This window comes from Staurois parvus, unplaced genomic scaffold (genome assembly GCF_062004578.1).
Source record: "Staurois parvus isolate SC_StPar_1 unplaced genomic scaffold, SC_StPar_1.0 ptg000631l, whole genome shotgun sequence".
In the NCBI taxonomy this organism is placed as follows: domain Eukaryota; kingdom Metazoa; phylum Chordata; class Amphibia; order Anura; family Ranidae; genus Staurois; species Staurois parvus.
The window spans coordinates 271,782-284,612 of NW_028318427.1; the positions used below are offsets into that span (position 1 = coordinate 271,782).

Genomic DNA, 12,831 nt, shown 5'->3' on the forward strand with positions numbered 1-12,831 from the left:
GTTAGTTTCATTTCATAGAGCCAAAAGTGTTAGAATTGTGTCGATGTCCCAATATTTATGGACCTGACTGTATATGTGGTCACTGTATATCAAAACATAGGCTGCTGTCATACTGCTCCCTTACACCAGGTCTCCCCATCACAGTGCTCCCTTATATCAACTCACAGATGTTCCTAGCAGAGTGCCCCCTTATATCAGGTGTTCCCATCACAGTGCCCCCTTATATTGGATGTTTCTAGCAAAGTACCCCCTTATATCAAGTGTTCCCAACACAGTTCCCCATTATATTGGATGTTACTAGCAGAGTGCCCCCTTATATCAAGTGTTCCCATCACAGTGCCCCCTTATATTGGATGTTCCTAGCAGAGTGCCCCCTTATAACAGGTGTTCCCATCACAGTGCCCCCTTATATTGGATGTTCCTAGCAGAGTGCCCCCTTATAACAGGTGTTCCCATCACAGTGCCCCCTTATATTGGATGTTCCTAGCAGAGTGCCCCCTTATATCAAGTGTTCCCATCACAGTTCCCCCTTATATTGGATGTTCCTAGCAGAGTCCCCCCTTATAACAGGTGTTCCCATCACAGTGCCCCCTTATATTGGATGTTCCTAGCAAAGTGCCCCCTTATATCAAGTGTTCCCATCACAGTGCCCCCTTATATTGGATGTTCCTAGCAGAGTGCCCCCTTATAACAGGTGTTCCCATCACAGTGCCCCCTTATATTGGATGTTCCTATCAGAGTGCCCCCTTATATCAGGTGTTCCCATCACAGTGCCCTCTTATATTGGATGTTCCTAGCAAAGTGCCCCCTTATATCAAGTGTTCCCATCACAGTGCCCCCTTATATTGGATGTTCCTATCAGAGTGCCCCCTTATATCAAGTGTTCCCATCACAGTTCCCCCTTATATTGGATGTTCCTAGCAGAGTGCCCCCTTATAACAGGTGTTCCCATCACAGTGCCCCCTTATATTGGATGTTCCCGGCTGAGTGCCCCATTATATTAGATGTCCCCATCACAATGCTCGCTTACATCAGGTGTCCGCATCAGTGTGCCCCCTTATATCCAGTGTTCCCTCACATCATCTGTCCCCATCAGTGTGCCCCCTTACATCAGGTGTCCCTATCAGAGTGCCCCCTTATATCCAGAGTCCCCTCACATCATCTGTCCCCATCAGTGTGCCCCCTTACATCAGGTGTCCCTATCAGAGTGCCCCCTTACATCCAGAGTCCCCTCACATCATCTGTCCCCATCAGTGTGCCCCCTTACATCAGGTGTCCCTATCAGAGTGCCCCCTTATATCCAGTGCCCCCTCACATCATCTGTCCCCATCAGTGTGCCCCCTTACATCAGGTGTCCCTATCAGAATGTCCCCTTACATCCAGTGTCCCCATCACAGCATCTCCTTACATCATATGTCCCCATCACAGTGTCCCCTTACATAATGCTTCCCATCATAGTGTCCCCTTACACCATGTATCCTCATCAGAGTGCCCCCTTACATTGAGTGTCCCCATACATCAGGTGTCCCCATTAGAGTGCCCCCTTACATCAAGTGTTCCCATCATAGTCTCCTCCTACATCATGTGTCCCCATCAAAGTGCCCCCTTACATCAGTATTCCCATCAGACTCCCCCTTACATCATGTGTCCCCATCATAGTGTACCTGTTCATTATGTGTCGCCATCAGAGTGCCCCTTTACATCCAGTGCCTCCATCACAATGTCCTCTTACCTTTTATGTCCACATCACAGTGTCCCCTTATACCAAGTGTCCCCATCAGAATGTCCCCTTGCAACTAGTGTCCCCATCAGAGTGCCCTCTTACATCCAGTGTCCCCATCACAGTGTCCCCTTTCATCAGATGTCCCCATCAAAGAACTCCATTACATCAGGTGTCCCCATCAGAGTGCCCCCTTACATCTAGTGTCCCTATCACAATGTTCCTTTTCATCCAATGTCCCCATCAAAGAGCTCCCTTACATCATGCGTCCCTATCAAAGTGTCCCTTTACATCCAGTGTCCCCATCATGGTGTCCCCTTACATCAGATGTCCCCATCAAAGAGCTCCCTTATATCACGTGTCCCAGTCACAGTGCCCCCATACACCAATGTCCCCATCACAGTGCTCCCTTACATCAGGTGTCCCAATCAGATTTCCCCCTTACCTTGGATGTCCCTATCACAGTGCTACCTTACATCAGATATCCTCATCTGCAGTGCACTTATATCCTGTGTCCCAATCTGAGTGCCCCCTTACTTCAAATGTCCTCATCAGAGTATCTCCCTACATCAGGGTCCCCATCAGAGTTCCTCTTTACATCAGGCTCTCCCATGACAATGCTCCCTTACATCAGGCGTTACCATCAGAGTGCCCCTGTACCTTTTAACGCCAGGCAGGGGTCAGGAGCTGAACAGAGCAAATTGTACTTCCGTCCACCTGTGGTGTTGGGGGCAGGGCATACACATGGCATCACTGGTTCTTAGCACGCCAGAAGTCCTGACAACCAATGACTACAGAGGATGGGGGGATTCTGCAAGGTGGACTGGCTGGCTGGCGGTCTGCCATTTAGTGATGGCTGTCTTACAAGTTCATAAAAACAACCAGACCCTGTCACCTTGTCCAGTACAGATCCCTGTGTATTTCCATGCCTGGGAGAGACACCTGCAGTGCACAGCCATCCATATTAATGAATGGCTGTACGCAGGTGTGCTTATGTAAACTCACATACAGCCATAAATACCAGAATGCACAAGAGCCACGTTCCAGGATTTATAGCTGTGCATGTAATTTAGACAATGTGTGTCAGAAGCCTCAACCATCCGTGTGAATGAGGAGTTATACAAACAAGTGGCAACCACTCCATCCTATAACTAGCCTTTGCAGCAAGGAGCATATGGAAGGGCAACACAAATCAAAAACAAACAAAAATTCCTAGCTCACTTACCAGCAAGCCTGCAACAAACCAAACTGAGCCTGTCTAACTGTTCACGTTCAATTTGGTTTTGTTGCAGGTTGGCTGGTAAGTGAGCTGGAATTTTTGTTTGTTTTTGAAGTGCATTGCCCTTCCTTGTGCTCCTTGCTGGAAAGGCTACTTAAAGATTGGAGCCATTACCATTTGTACAGTTGGTGAACTGGTTCGGGGATGCACTGGATACCTTCATCTGCATTGTGTTCTTCTTGGGTGTCCCTGTAACTTTAAGGAGGGGTGGGCTCCCTCTAGGCAAACCTACCCTTAACCTATCCACTGCTTTATGTGCTCCTACTTGGGAGACTCTTAAATTATAGAGTTAGGACTACAGTACACCGGGGTGCCTTGATGCAGCCACTGCAGTTTACACATATATTTGCGAATAAATATTTTTAATGTGAACTGTTAGACAGGGTCAGTTTGGTTTTGTTGCAGACTAGCTGGTAAGTGAGCTGGGAATTTTTTTTTCATTTTTGATGTGTATTGCCCTTCCGTGTACTCCTTGCTGCTAAGGCTAGTTATAGGTTGGCATGGTTGCCATTTGTTTGAATAGTTGGTGAATTGGTGCAGGGATGTACTGTAAACCTTCAGCTGTCATTTTGCCCTTGCAGGATGTCCCGTGAGTCCCAGTACCTTTAAAGCGTTACTAAACCCAGGACCCTGCATTCACAATATCTAGTCTAAGCAATCAAATCCTAATGCGCTGCTAAAAATAGTCCAAAACCCTATTGTGCTATATACACATGAAATATAATCCAAATACGTGCAAAATAGTTTCCATCTGCAGTGCACTCAGTGAACTCTCATACTCTCATGAAGAACTATAACATATCAAAAATAGTGCTGCGCTAGTCCCACAATAGTATGTGTGGTTTTAAACCCCACAAAAAATGTTCCACATAATGTAACTACTAATAACATAATATACTCCTGTGCATAAAAATCAATACATATATATATATATATATACAATATATACATAGAAATAAATAACAATGGGGGTGAAGAAATGTCCCAATCTCAAACCACAATGTGCAAATAAAAGTCCAATTATAAGCTGAAAAAAAACCCAGCTGTGCTTCAAAACAAGACTTCACCTCTGTGTGCCAAAATTCACCATAACTTCCAATGCTCAACCATCACCAGGTGGATTATCACTTTAAAAATATGACCTTCCACCAAGTGTTCGGTCAACATCGTTTTTGGTCCTACCAGCGGGACCGGGATCGGTTCCTCCTCTCCAGTTAGAGTTCCAATATTACACGCATATCTCCTCCTCCACAAAACTCCGCTCCATGACATGCAAAGAATATTGCAAATAGTGCCTTATCCTTAAAATAATTTATTTGACTTAAACAACATAAGTATTGCACTCACGTGTATGAGGTGCCAGCCCGCACCAAGGTACACAGCCAATATAAAAAGGTGTTGCAGTGTTCATAATTACCGCTGTGTACTATCCAGACTGCTTTTGCTGGGCTCCGTGTGGATGTAGTGACGTCATCCAAGCCCCGCCCCGACGCGTTTCATCACAGGGCATGTGACTTCTTAAAGAGGAATGGTTTTTTCAGCTTATAATTAAGGTTTGAGATTGGGACATTTCTTCACCTGCATTGTTATTTATTTATTTGTGTTGATTTACATGCACAGGAGTATATTATGTTCAGTAGTTATACTATATCTGGTCTCTCACAGTACAGAGAACATGGAAATGCAATTATTTTAGTAAACATAAACTGCTAAATACCTTTTCCCATCAGCAGTATATAGCAGTCTTGTGACTTCTATCAGTGTCCAGCTGAGCCATAGTTAAAGCTTGTGGGAGGAGTTTACACTCTCCTCTCACCGTCCTATGAGATTGCATGACCCCTGAACCTCTGTTTTGACAGTGCTGATTGGCCCTCTGCAGATCACATGCACCTTCCCAAGAAAAAGAAAAAACTCTCTAGCAATACACACCAAACTGAGCATGTGCAGAGTGTTCCCGAGGCTGTGTTCTTTCAGGAGATTAAATGGGGAATATGGAAGAAGGGGAGGATCAGAGAAGACAGGATCAAACATCCTTTTTACACAATGCAGAGGACTAACTTCCACAGTGAGTATAACAATCATGCTATACTGCATATACAGACTGATTTTACTGTTGTGGGTTTAATAACATTTTAAGGAGGGGTGGGCTCCTTCAAGGCAAACCTGCCTTTAACCTCTTCACGTCGGCCGAACGCAAATGTGTGGTCTCCCGGCATCTGGGCCTAGACGCCGAGCGGCCGCACATTTGCGTTCTATTAAAAAATAACATACGTGCTGAGAGCGTGCGCCCTGCACGCTCCCAGCACACATGTCCAGTACTCACGGAAAGGTCCCGATCTCCTCTTTCGATAGGGACCTTTCCCAATCATGTGACAGCCGTGACGGCGTGTCATGGCGGTCACATGACGCTAAACCCTGAACCTGTAAAGGGTCGGGAGGCGCCGCCGCCAAGGGGTTAACCTATCTGCTGCTATATGTGTTCCTACTTAGGAGGCTCCTAAATTATAGAGTTAGGACTGCAGTACACCAGGGTGTCTTAACATGGCCACTGCGGATTACATGTATATTTGCAAATGTTTGTGACTAAGACCCTTGTTTTTAATGTGAACTGTTGGTTTTGTTGCAGGCTGGCTGGTAAGTGAGTTGGGAATTATTGTTTGCTTTTGATGCGCATGAGGAGTTATAGTCAACTTCACAGAACTCCCTCAACACTGCTTTCTTTGTTACAAAATATTAGATGTTGGCTGGTGTCAGAGCTTACTGTATAGGGGGCAATCATGTCACTACCATCTGTGACACTGTTTGGGCCTAGTATTTGGCCACTAGATCTGAGCAGTACATCATTAGGGGAGATCACATGCTGCCCTATACCCAGAGCATTGAGCATTTTGCAGCAGAAAAGTATATATCTAGTATATATCTGTGCAAGGAAGCCTTACCTGCAAAGTAACAAAGGGCATTCATCTTGCAGCCTTGATGAAGGGTGGGGTTGCCCATCACTGTCTTCTGTTGTACATACTGATATACTGTTTATCATGGAGTAAAGGCATTTTGAGCATTTAAGGAGTGCCCCGCTCTTATATGTATTTACTGTATATATACAGGGGCGGACTGACCATTTGGAAACTTAGGCACCGCCCGAGGGCCCAGGGTCAGTAGGGGGCCCCATGATATGCCCCTGGTACCTTTTTCATAGGCTTTTTTGAGTTTGGGCAAGGACACAGGGGCCCCATGATCCCCTATTGAGGGCTCAGGGTCAGTAGGGGGCCCCATGAGATGCCCCTGGTACATTTTTCATAGGCTTTTTTGAGTTTGGGCAAGGACACAGGGGCCCCATGATCCCCTATTGCCTGGGGGCCCCATGAGTTGTCAGTCCGCCCCTGTATGTATATATACTGTATATATATATATACACAGTATATGTATATATCGCTATGCAGGACAGGATCGCTATTAGAGACCTGCATTTTATGCTCCCTCGCTGGCTCGATGAATAAGGCACTGCTGTCTAGCTCAGCTTTTCTCAGCCAGGGTGCCCAGGCACCCTGGGGTGCCTTGAGGTTGCTTCAGGGGTGCCTTGAGAAAAAGTCTAAAAATTGCCCAAAACTTGTATACAAGCCAGCGGGTGGAACAAGCCTGCCTTTTAGTTACACAAAGCCACAGGTTTTCATTGTACACCTATACGACCGTCTAGCCGCCGGCGTCCTGACTACCAATGACATCACCAATTGATAAGGAGGATGTTGGTTGCCTGCACAGCTTGCTTGTTTGACCCTCCCCTCCCCCTCTCCATCAGTGCCGGGGTCACATTAGCTCAGTGTTGGAGAAAAACTGAGGGAGAAGGGAAACATTGGAATACTAGTCAGTACCAGTGTGCAAAAGTGTATTTGGTTTGGAAGAATAAATCACCTCTATTATTGGGTGTCCTACATGTGTGGCTGTTGCTGCGTTATATTAAACTATTACAATAGTTTTTCACATTTTAGAATGGGGTGCCTCAAGACTGTCCATAATTTTAAAGGGTGCCTTGACTGAAAAAAGGTTGAGAAACACTGATCTAGCTAGTGACTTATGTTTTGCAGAGATTTTGTCACTAAGAGAGCAATGCTAGGGAGTGCTAGGGAGTGAAATATACAAGCAGGTGTGTGCAATGTGTTCCCTGCACATTTTACTGACAGGATCTCTATTGTGACATTGGCCTTAAAAAGGAGATCTTTCCATTTATCCCCCAGTGTGTGGCTGTTTTCTCATGTATCCCCCCGTAGTAGGTATACTTGCTGGAGCGGCCTCCAAAGCGTGTATAAATGTAATGTATGTAAAGTTCTGCTCACAAATACCTAAAGCTGGCCATATAATGTTAGATTTTTGTGTGAACATTCACAAAAAAATCATTTGTGAGAACATTTGATAATACTTTCAGCAACTATACAAATTTCTTATGAAAGCCCTGAAAATGTTAATTCAATTGCCATGAAAATGTTGCAAATTTTAACATTCGATTTCAGGATAGACAGAAGTGAATGTGACTGTAAACGAGAATTACATTCACAGTTAGAATTTCACTCAGTCAGAGAAAAACTTTCCATCCTTCCCCTTAAATTCTCCTTAATCATTGATTTGGCCGCACTGACCATTGGAAAATTGAATGAATGTTTTGAAAACGATAATTTTCAAACAAATTTCTACCACAGTAGGCTAGCTTTAGTCTTCGGTCACACCGAATCCGACTTTGAAATCGTCCGACTTCACTTGAATTCGCATGATTTCAAAGTCGGATGTCAGTCCGACTTCAGATGCGCCTTGGAAGACATCTGTAAGACTTCATGCACAGATGTCTATCCAGGTTGCACTTGAACTTGCAAAAAGTAGTACATGAAGTACTGAGAAAACCGGTGCGACTCCGATGGAGTGACCAGGGACTTACAGACAGAAGACAGAATTCTGTTCAACAAACTTGCAATATATATATATATATATATATATATATATATATCAGGGGCGGACTGACAACTCACGGGGCCCCCGGGCAATAGGGGATCATGGGGCCCCTGTGTCCTTGCCCAAACAAAAAAAAGCCTATGAAAAAGGTACCAGGGGCAACTCACGGGGCCCCCTACTGACCCCGGGCCCTCGGACAGTGCCCGAGTTTCCAAATGGTCAGTCCACCCCTGATATATATATATATATATATATATACTTGCAATCATCATCATAACATAGACACAGAGTATATCCAGAATCCTGACACACCAGATAGAACTAGCGGGGGTTGATTTAGTAAAGACAAATAGACTGTGCACTTTGCAAAGTGCAGTTGCATTCTGCAAGTGTAGTTGCTCATGAGCTTAGTAAATGAGCTAAATATTAACTTTGCAAAGAATATCCAATCCCGAGTGAGGAAAAAAAAAAAACCAGCACTCTTGCTTGAATATGATTGGCTGATGAAAGTTAGGAGAGCTTCTGCTCATTACTAAGATCTGGAGCAACTTGCAATCAACACAATTTTGTATAACATTTTTGCCTGCAAATTTTATTTCTTTTTGGGATATAATTATTTGTGTACAATACATTAATTTTAGTCTAAAAATATGTTTATTATTTATGAATTATTATTATTTATTATGCCTGATCCACACCAAACATTTTCACCAACTCCTGTAGAAAAATTAGATCCACCAAATTAAAAACAGTTCTGTTTTTTTTACATATTTTAGTTTGTTAAATTAATTAATTATCCCAACTCTTACCTGTTCTAAAAAGTGGAGATGTAGAAATGGAGTGGTGTCAATGTTTACACCATTGTTTTACATTCTGCCACCTTATAGGAACTTTACACACACTGCAATTTTCTTAAACTTTGAGAACAGTTTTTATAGCAATTATAAACTGCGCTTTAGCTAGAGGCGCTGACTCATGAAGAATTAAAGGACCACAGCTGTGAACAATCTGGTATTCTGGTGACTATATGTGGTTGATACATGGAATGATAGCAATTGTTAATTCCTTTTTTTTTATTAATGTGATACACCTTTGTTTATGTTTTTCTTCACATTTACATGCACACCAATCTGTCCAGAAAAAGTGACAGTTACAGAGGACAGGACAAACTGCCACTGCCAAATGTGATAACATTGATCACTGTTTAATCCTGTGGTTCTAGTCTTGTTTATAAACCACTGTCATTGTCACTTTTGCTGAACATAATGATCTGTTTATAGATGTTAAGAAGAATCTAAGTAAAGGCATATGACATGAAAGAAATCAATATACAAAATACTATCATTTTAATTATCAACTTCAAACACTTATCAAAACGCAAGCATTTTAACGATAGGCCAAGATACTGGCTTTTTCAAAGCAATGCATTAGCTCCCAACTGTCACATTTCTAGAGCAACTAAGAAGATGAGATAAAAAGCATCTGATTGGGTGTTACAAGCACCACAGAAAACTCATATTGCACATCCAGTTGCTCTGTACTGAGCATTGTAACAGTTAAAATAGATCCATCAGTAATAGTCTTGATTATTCAGTTTAATATTTCACTGTAGATGAGGCAACAAACAAGTGCAGTAAACCATAACAACCAATCAGAATCCATCTTTCATTTTTGTGATGAAGAAAATACAGATAAAGTGTCTTTAGACTGGATACAGTACAAAAAGCATTCTGCTGCCTATTGCAAGGAGAAGAGAGTCAATTAAAAATAGTGTTAAGAGCAATTTGTGCGCGTATATATATATATATACAGTATACTTATGTTTTACTTATTACTCATAAGATAGATAGATAGATAGATAGATAGATAGATAGATAGATACTGTAGAAAGAGATAGAGAGATAGATAGAATGAATATTGATTGATAAAAAGATAGATAGATAGATAGATAGATAGATAGATAGATAGATAAAATATTGATTGATAAAGAGATAGATAAATAGAAAGATAGATAGATGGATAGATGGATTGATAGATGGATAGATGGATAGATAGATGGATAGATTGATAGATAGATAGATAGATAGATAGATAGATAGATAGATAGATAGATAGATAGAATATTGATTGATAAAAAGATAGATAAATAGACAGACAGACAGAATGGATATTGATTGATAGATAGATAGATAGATAGATAGATGGATAGATAGATTGATAGATGGATAGATGGATAGATAGATGGATAGATAGATGGATAGATTGATAGATAGATAGATAGATAGATAGATAGATAGATAGATAGATAGATAGATAGATAGATAGGATATTGATAGCTAGATAGATAGATAGATAGATAGATAGATAGGATATTGATAGATAGATAGATAGATAGATAGATAGATAGATAGATAGATAATAGATAGATAGATAAAATATTGATTGATAAAGAGATAGATAAATAGAAAGATAGATAGATAGAAAGATAGACAGATAGATAGATAGATAGATAGATAGATAGATAGATAGATAGATAGAATGAATATTGATTGATAAAAATATAGATAGATAGATAGATAGATAGATAGATAACATAGATAGAATGAATACTGAGAGAGAGAGAGAGAGAGAGAGAGAGAGAGAGATTGTAATTTTCATTGCATACAATAACATACAGTGAAATAGTTGTACTCTTTTAGAACAGTATTAACGATGAACAAGACTTTAATATATCACAACTACATATACATTATATCAAAGTACTTCTGTATGAATTTGTCGCAGTGATAGCGCTGTTCAGTAACTACTTAAATGTGTCATGTGCCTGTGTACTGACAACACAAATGTCGCAGGGTTTTCAGGAATTTGCAGCAAGTCTTCCAATTACATCCACGGTGTCAGAAATGTCCCCCAACTACCCTATTGAATCTCTCCAAATGACCTGCAGCAACCAGTCAGCAATCACTTCTCATCATTCTGAGAACTATAAAGTAGTGAATGGTAACATCCCTTTATATTGTAAAGTGCTGAGCAAACTGCTGGCGCTATATAAATCCTGTATAATATAATAATAATGTGAGTCATTATCACTGTTGATAGTATATTAGAGAAGTCCAGCAGTGAACACTTTGCATTTGGCAATGAGGAATATTTTTCACAATGTATGATGTTCTGTATAGTGCAGATCTTCCATGTGCCTTACCTCTGTACAGTGCTGGGGAGAAGCACAAGCCCCGGAATTGTTGAATGACGCGGACGCTACCACTTGCTGTCACTGGTCTCAGAGACTGGGGTCCCTCCAGCTGCCGGTGCTGTGTGTATGGATGGAGGTGGCTGTTATCCACTGTCTGACTCCTTGTGCTCTGATGACTGACAGATGGAGAGAGTGAGGAAGGGAGGGAGAGACAGGTCCAACTTATGATGTCATGCTGAAAGTTCTGATACACATCTGTAATGACATCAATGCTTCTTACACCCCTCTCTCCTCTGGCTCCTTCCCTCCTTTCACCACTTTCTATTCTTCCCCCTCCTCTCTCTTCGTTCCCTTGTCCTCCTCTGTATTTTTAAACTCTCTCCATCTGCCCCTTCATGCGTCTAAATCTACCGTCCTCGGAATCTTGTAACAATTTTATTTGTTTGTATGATCTCACTTGTATATTCAGCTCTTTAGCAATTCTTTGGAGCTGATTCCTCTAGTTTTTTTTCTTGTACTTGTTATTAGGACTACTAGTTTTATCTTCCTCTTTACAGAACATTGGATTCACACTCAATAAATTCATTGATGTCTAAACCACTTGTTCCCAACATGTGAAACGGGGTGGATTTACTAAAGGCAAATAGACTGTGCACTTTGCAAATGCAGTTGATACAAAACTTAGTAAATGCGGGGAAGCTCTGCTGACTTCCGTCATCCAAGCATGTGTAAGCAAAAGTGCAGTTTTCTTATTTTCCTTGCACGTGATTGGGTATTCTTTGCAAAGTGAAGCTTCACGTCATTTACTGAATTCTGCAGCAACTGCACTTGCAAAGTGCACAGCCTATTTGCCTTTAGTAAGTCAACCCCATGGTATCCAAAAATTGCAGTGTTCATGGCAATCAAACGTTCTTTAAAGTGAACCTATGCTTTGCCGCCCTCCTCTGCACCATACTCTTACATTTATTTCTCTCCTGCACAGGGGCGGACTGACAACCCATGGGGCCCCCGGGCAATAGGGGATCATGGGGCCCCTGTGTCCTCGCCCAAACTCAACCACACCCAAAAAAGCCTATGAAAAGGTACCAGGGGCATCTCATGGGGCCCCCTACTGACCCTGGGCCCTCGGGCAGTGCCCGAGTTTCCAAATGGTCAGTCTGCCCCTGCTCCTGCATCACTCCATTGAGCTGCTGGGAGTGAAGAAAATCCTGTCTGAGCTACAAGTTGTCAGAGTCATAGCTTACACAGAGATATGGACTCACTAGCAAAAGGATATGGATAAGATAGAACAAGTCCAGAGATGAACAGCAAAAACAATGAAAGGTCTGAAGGATAAGACATATCAGAAGAGATTGCAGGCAGTTCGTATATAAAGCTTTGGGGGAGGAAGGGAAAAGGAGACATGATTGAAAGCTTTAAGGGTTAAATTAAAGAAGAATTCCTGGTATACAAATTTAAACTACCCCCTTAGGGGCCGCTGGACTTAAATTGGGTCTCTCTATGCTCTGCACGTCCATGCAACACACATTTTTACACTTTGCACATTGGAGACAATGAACAATCATTGAGCTTGGTTTTGTGGTTTTTATTAAGGGGTTAAACTTGGATGGGGTCTAAGGGTATATAGGATGCCTGAAGAACTGTAGGAATTGAGGACAACTCCTTAGCAACTATGTACAAAGATTCAGTTAAGCAACAGTC

General features: G+C 42.1%; 1 protein-coding gene across 2 annotated transcripts in view; it reads right to left on the reverse strand.

The window, feature by feature from the left end:
• The window catches only part of TNXB (tenascin XB), a 205,408-nt gene extending 194,011 nt beyond the window's left edge, over nt 1-11,397 (reverse strand). The window contains exon 1 of one of the 2 annotated variants that reach the window (XM_089693391.1): nt 11,140-11,397. The gene's annotated coding sequence lies outside the window, so the exon portion shown is untranslated. The remainder of the gene's footprint in view (nt 1-11,139) is intronic. The other variant, XM_089693392.1, reaches the window with a different exon arrangement.
• Nucleotides 11,398-12,831: the final 1,434 nt, after the last annotated feature.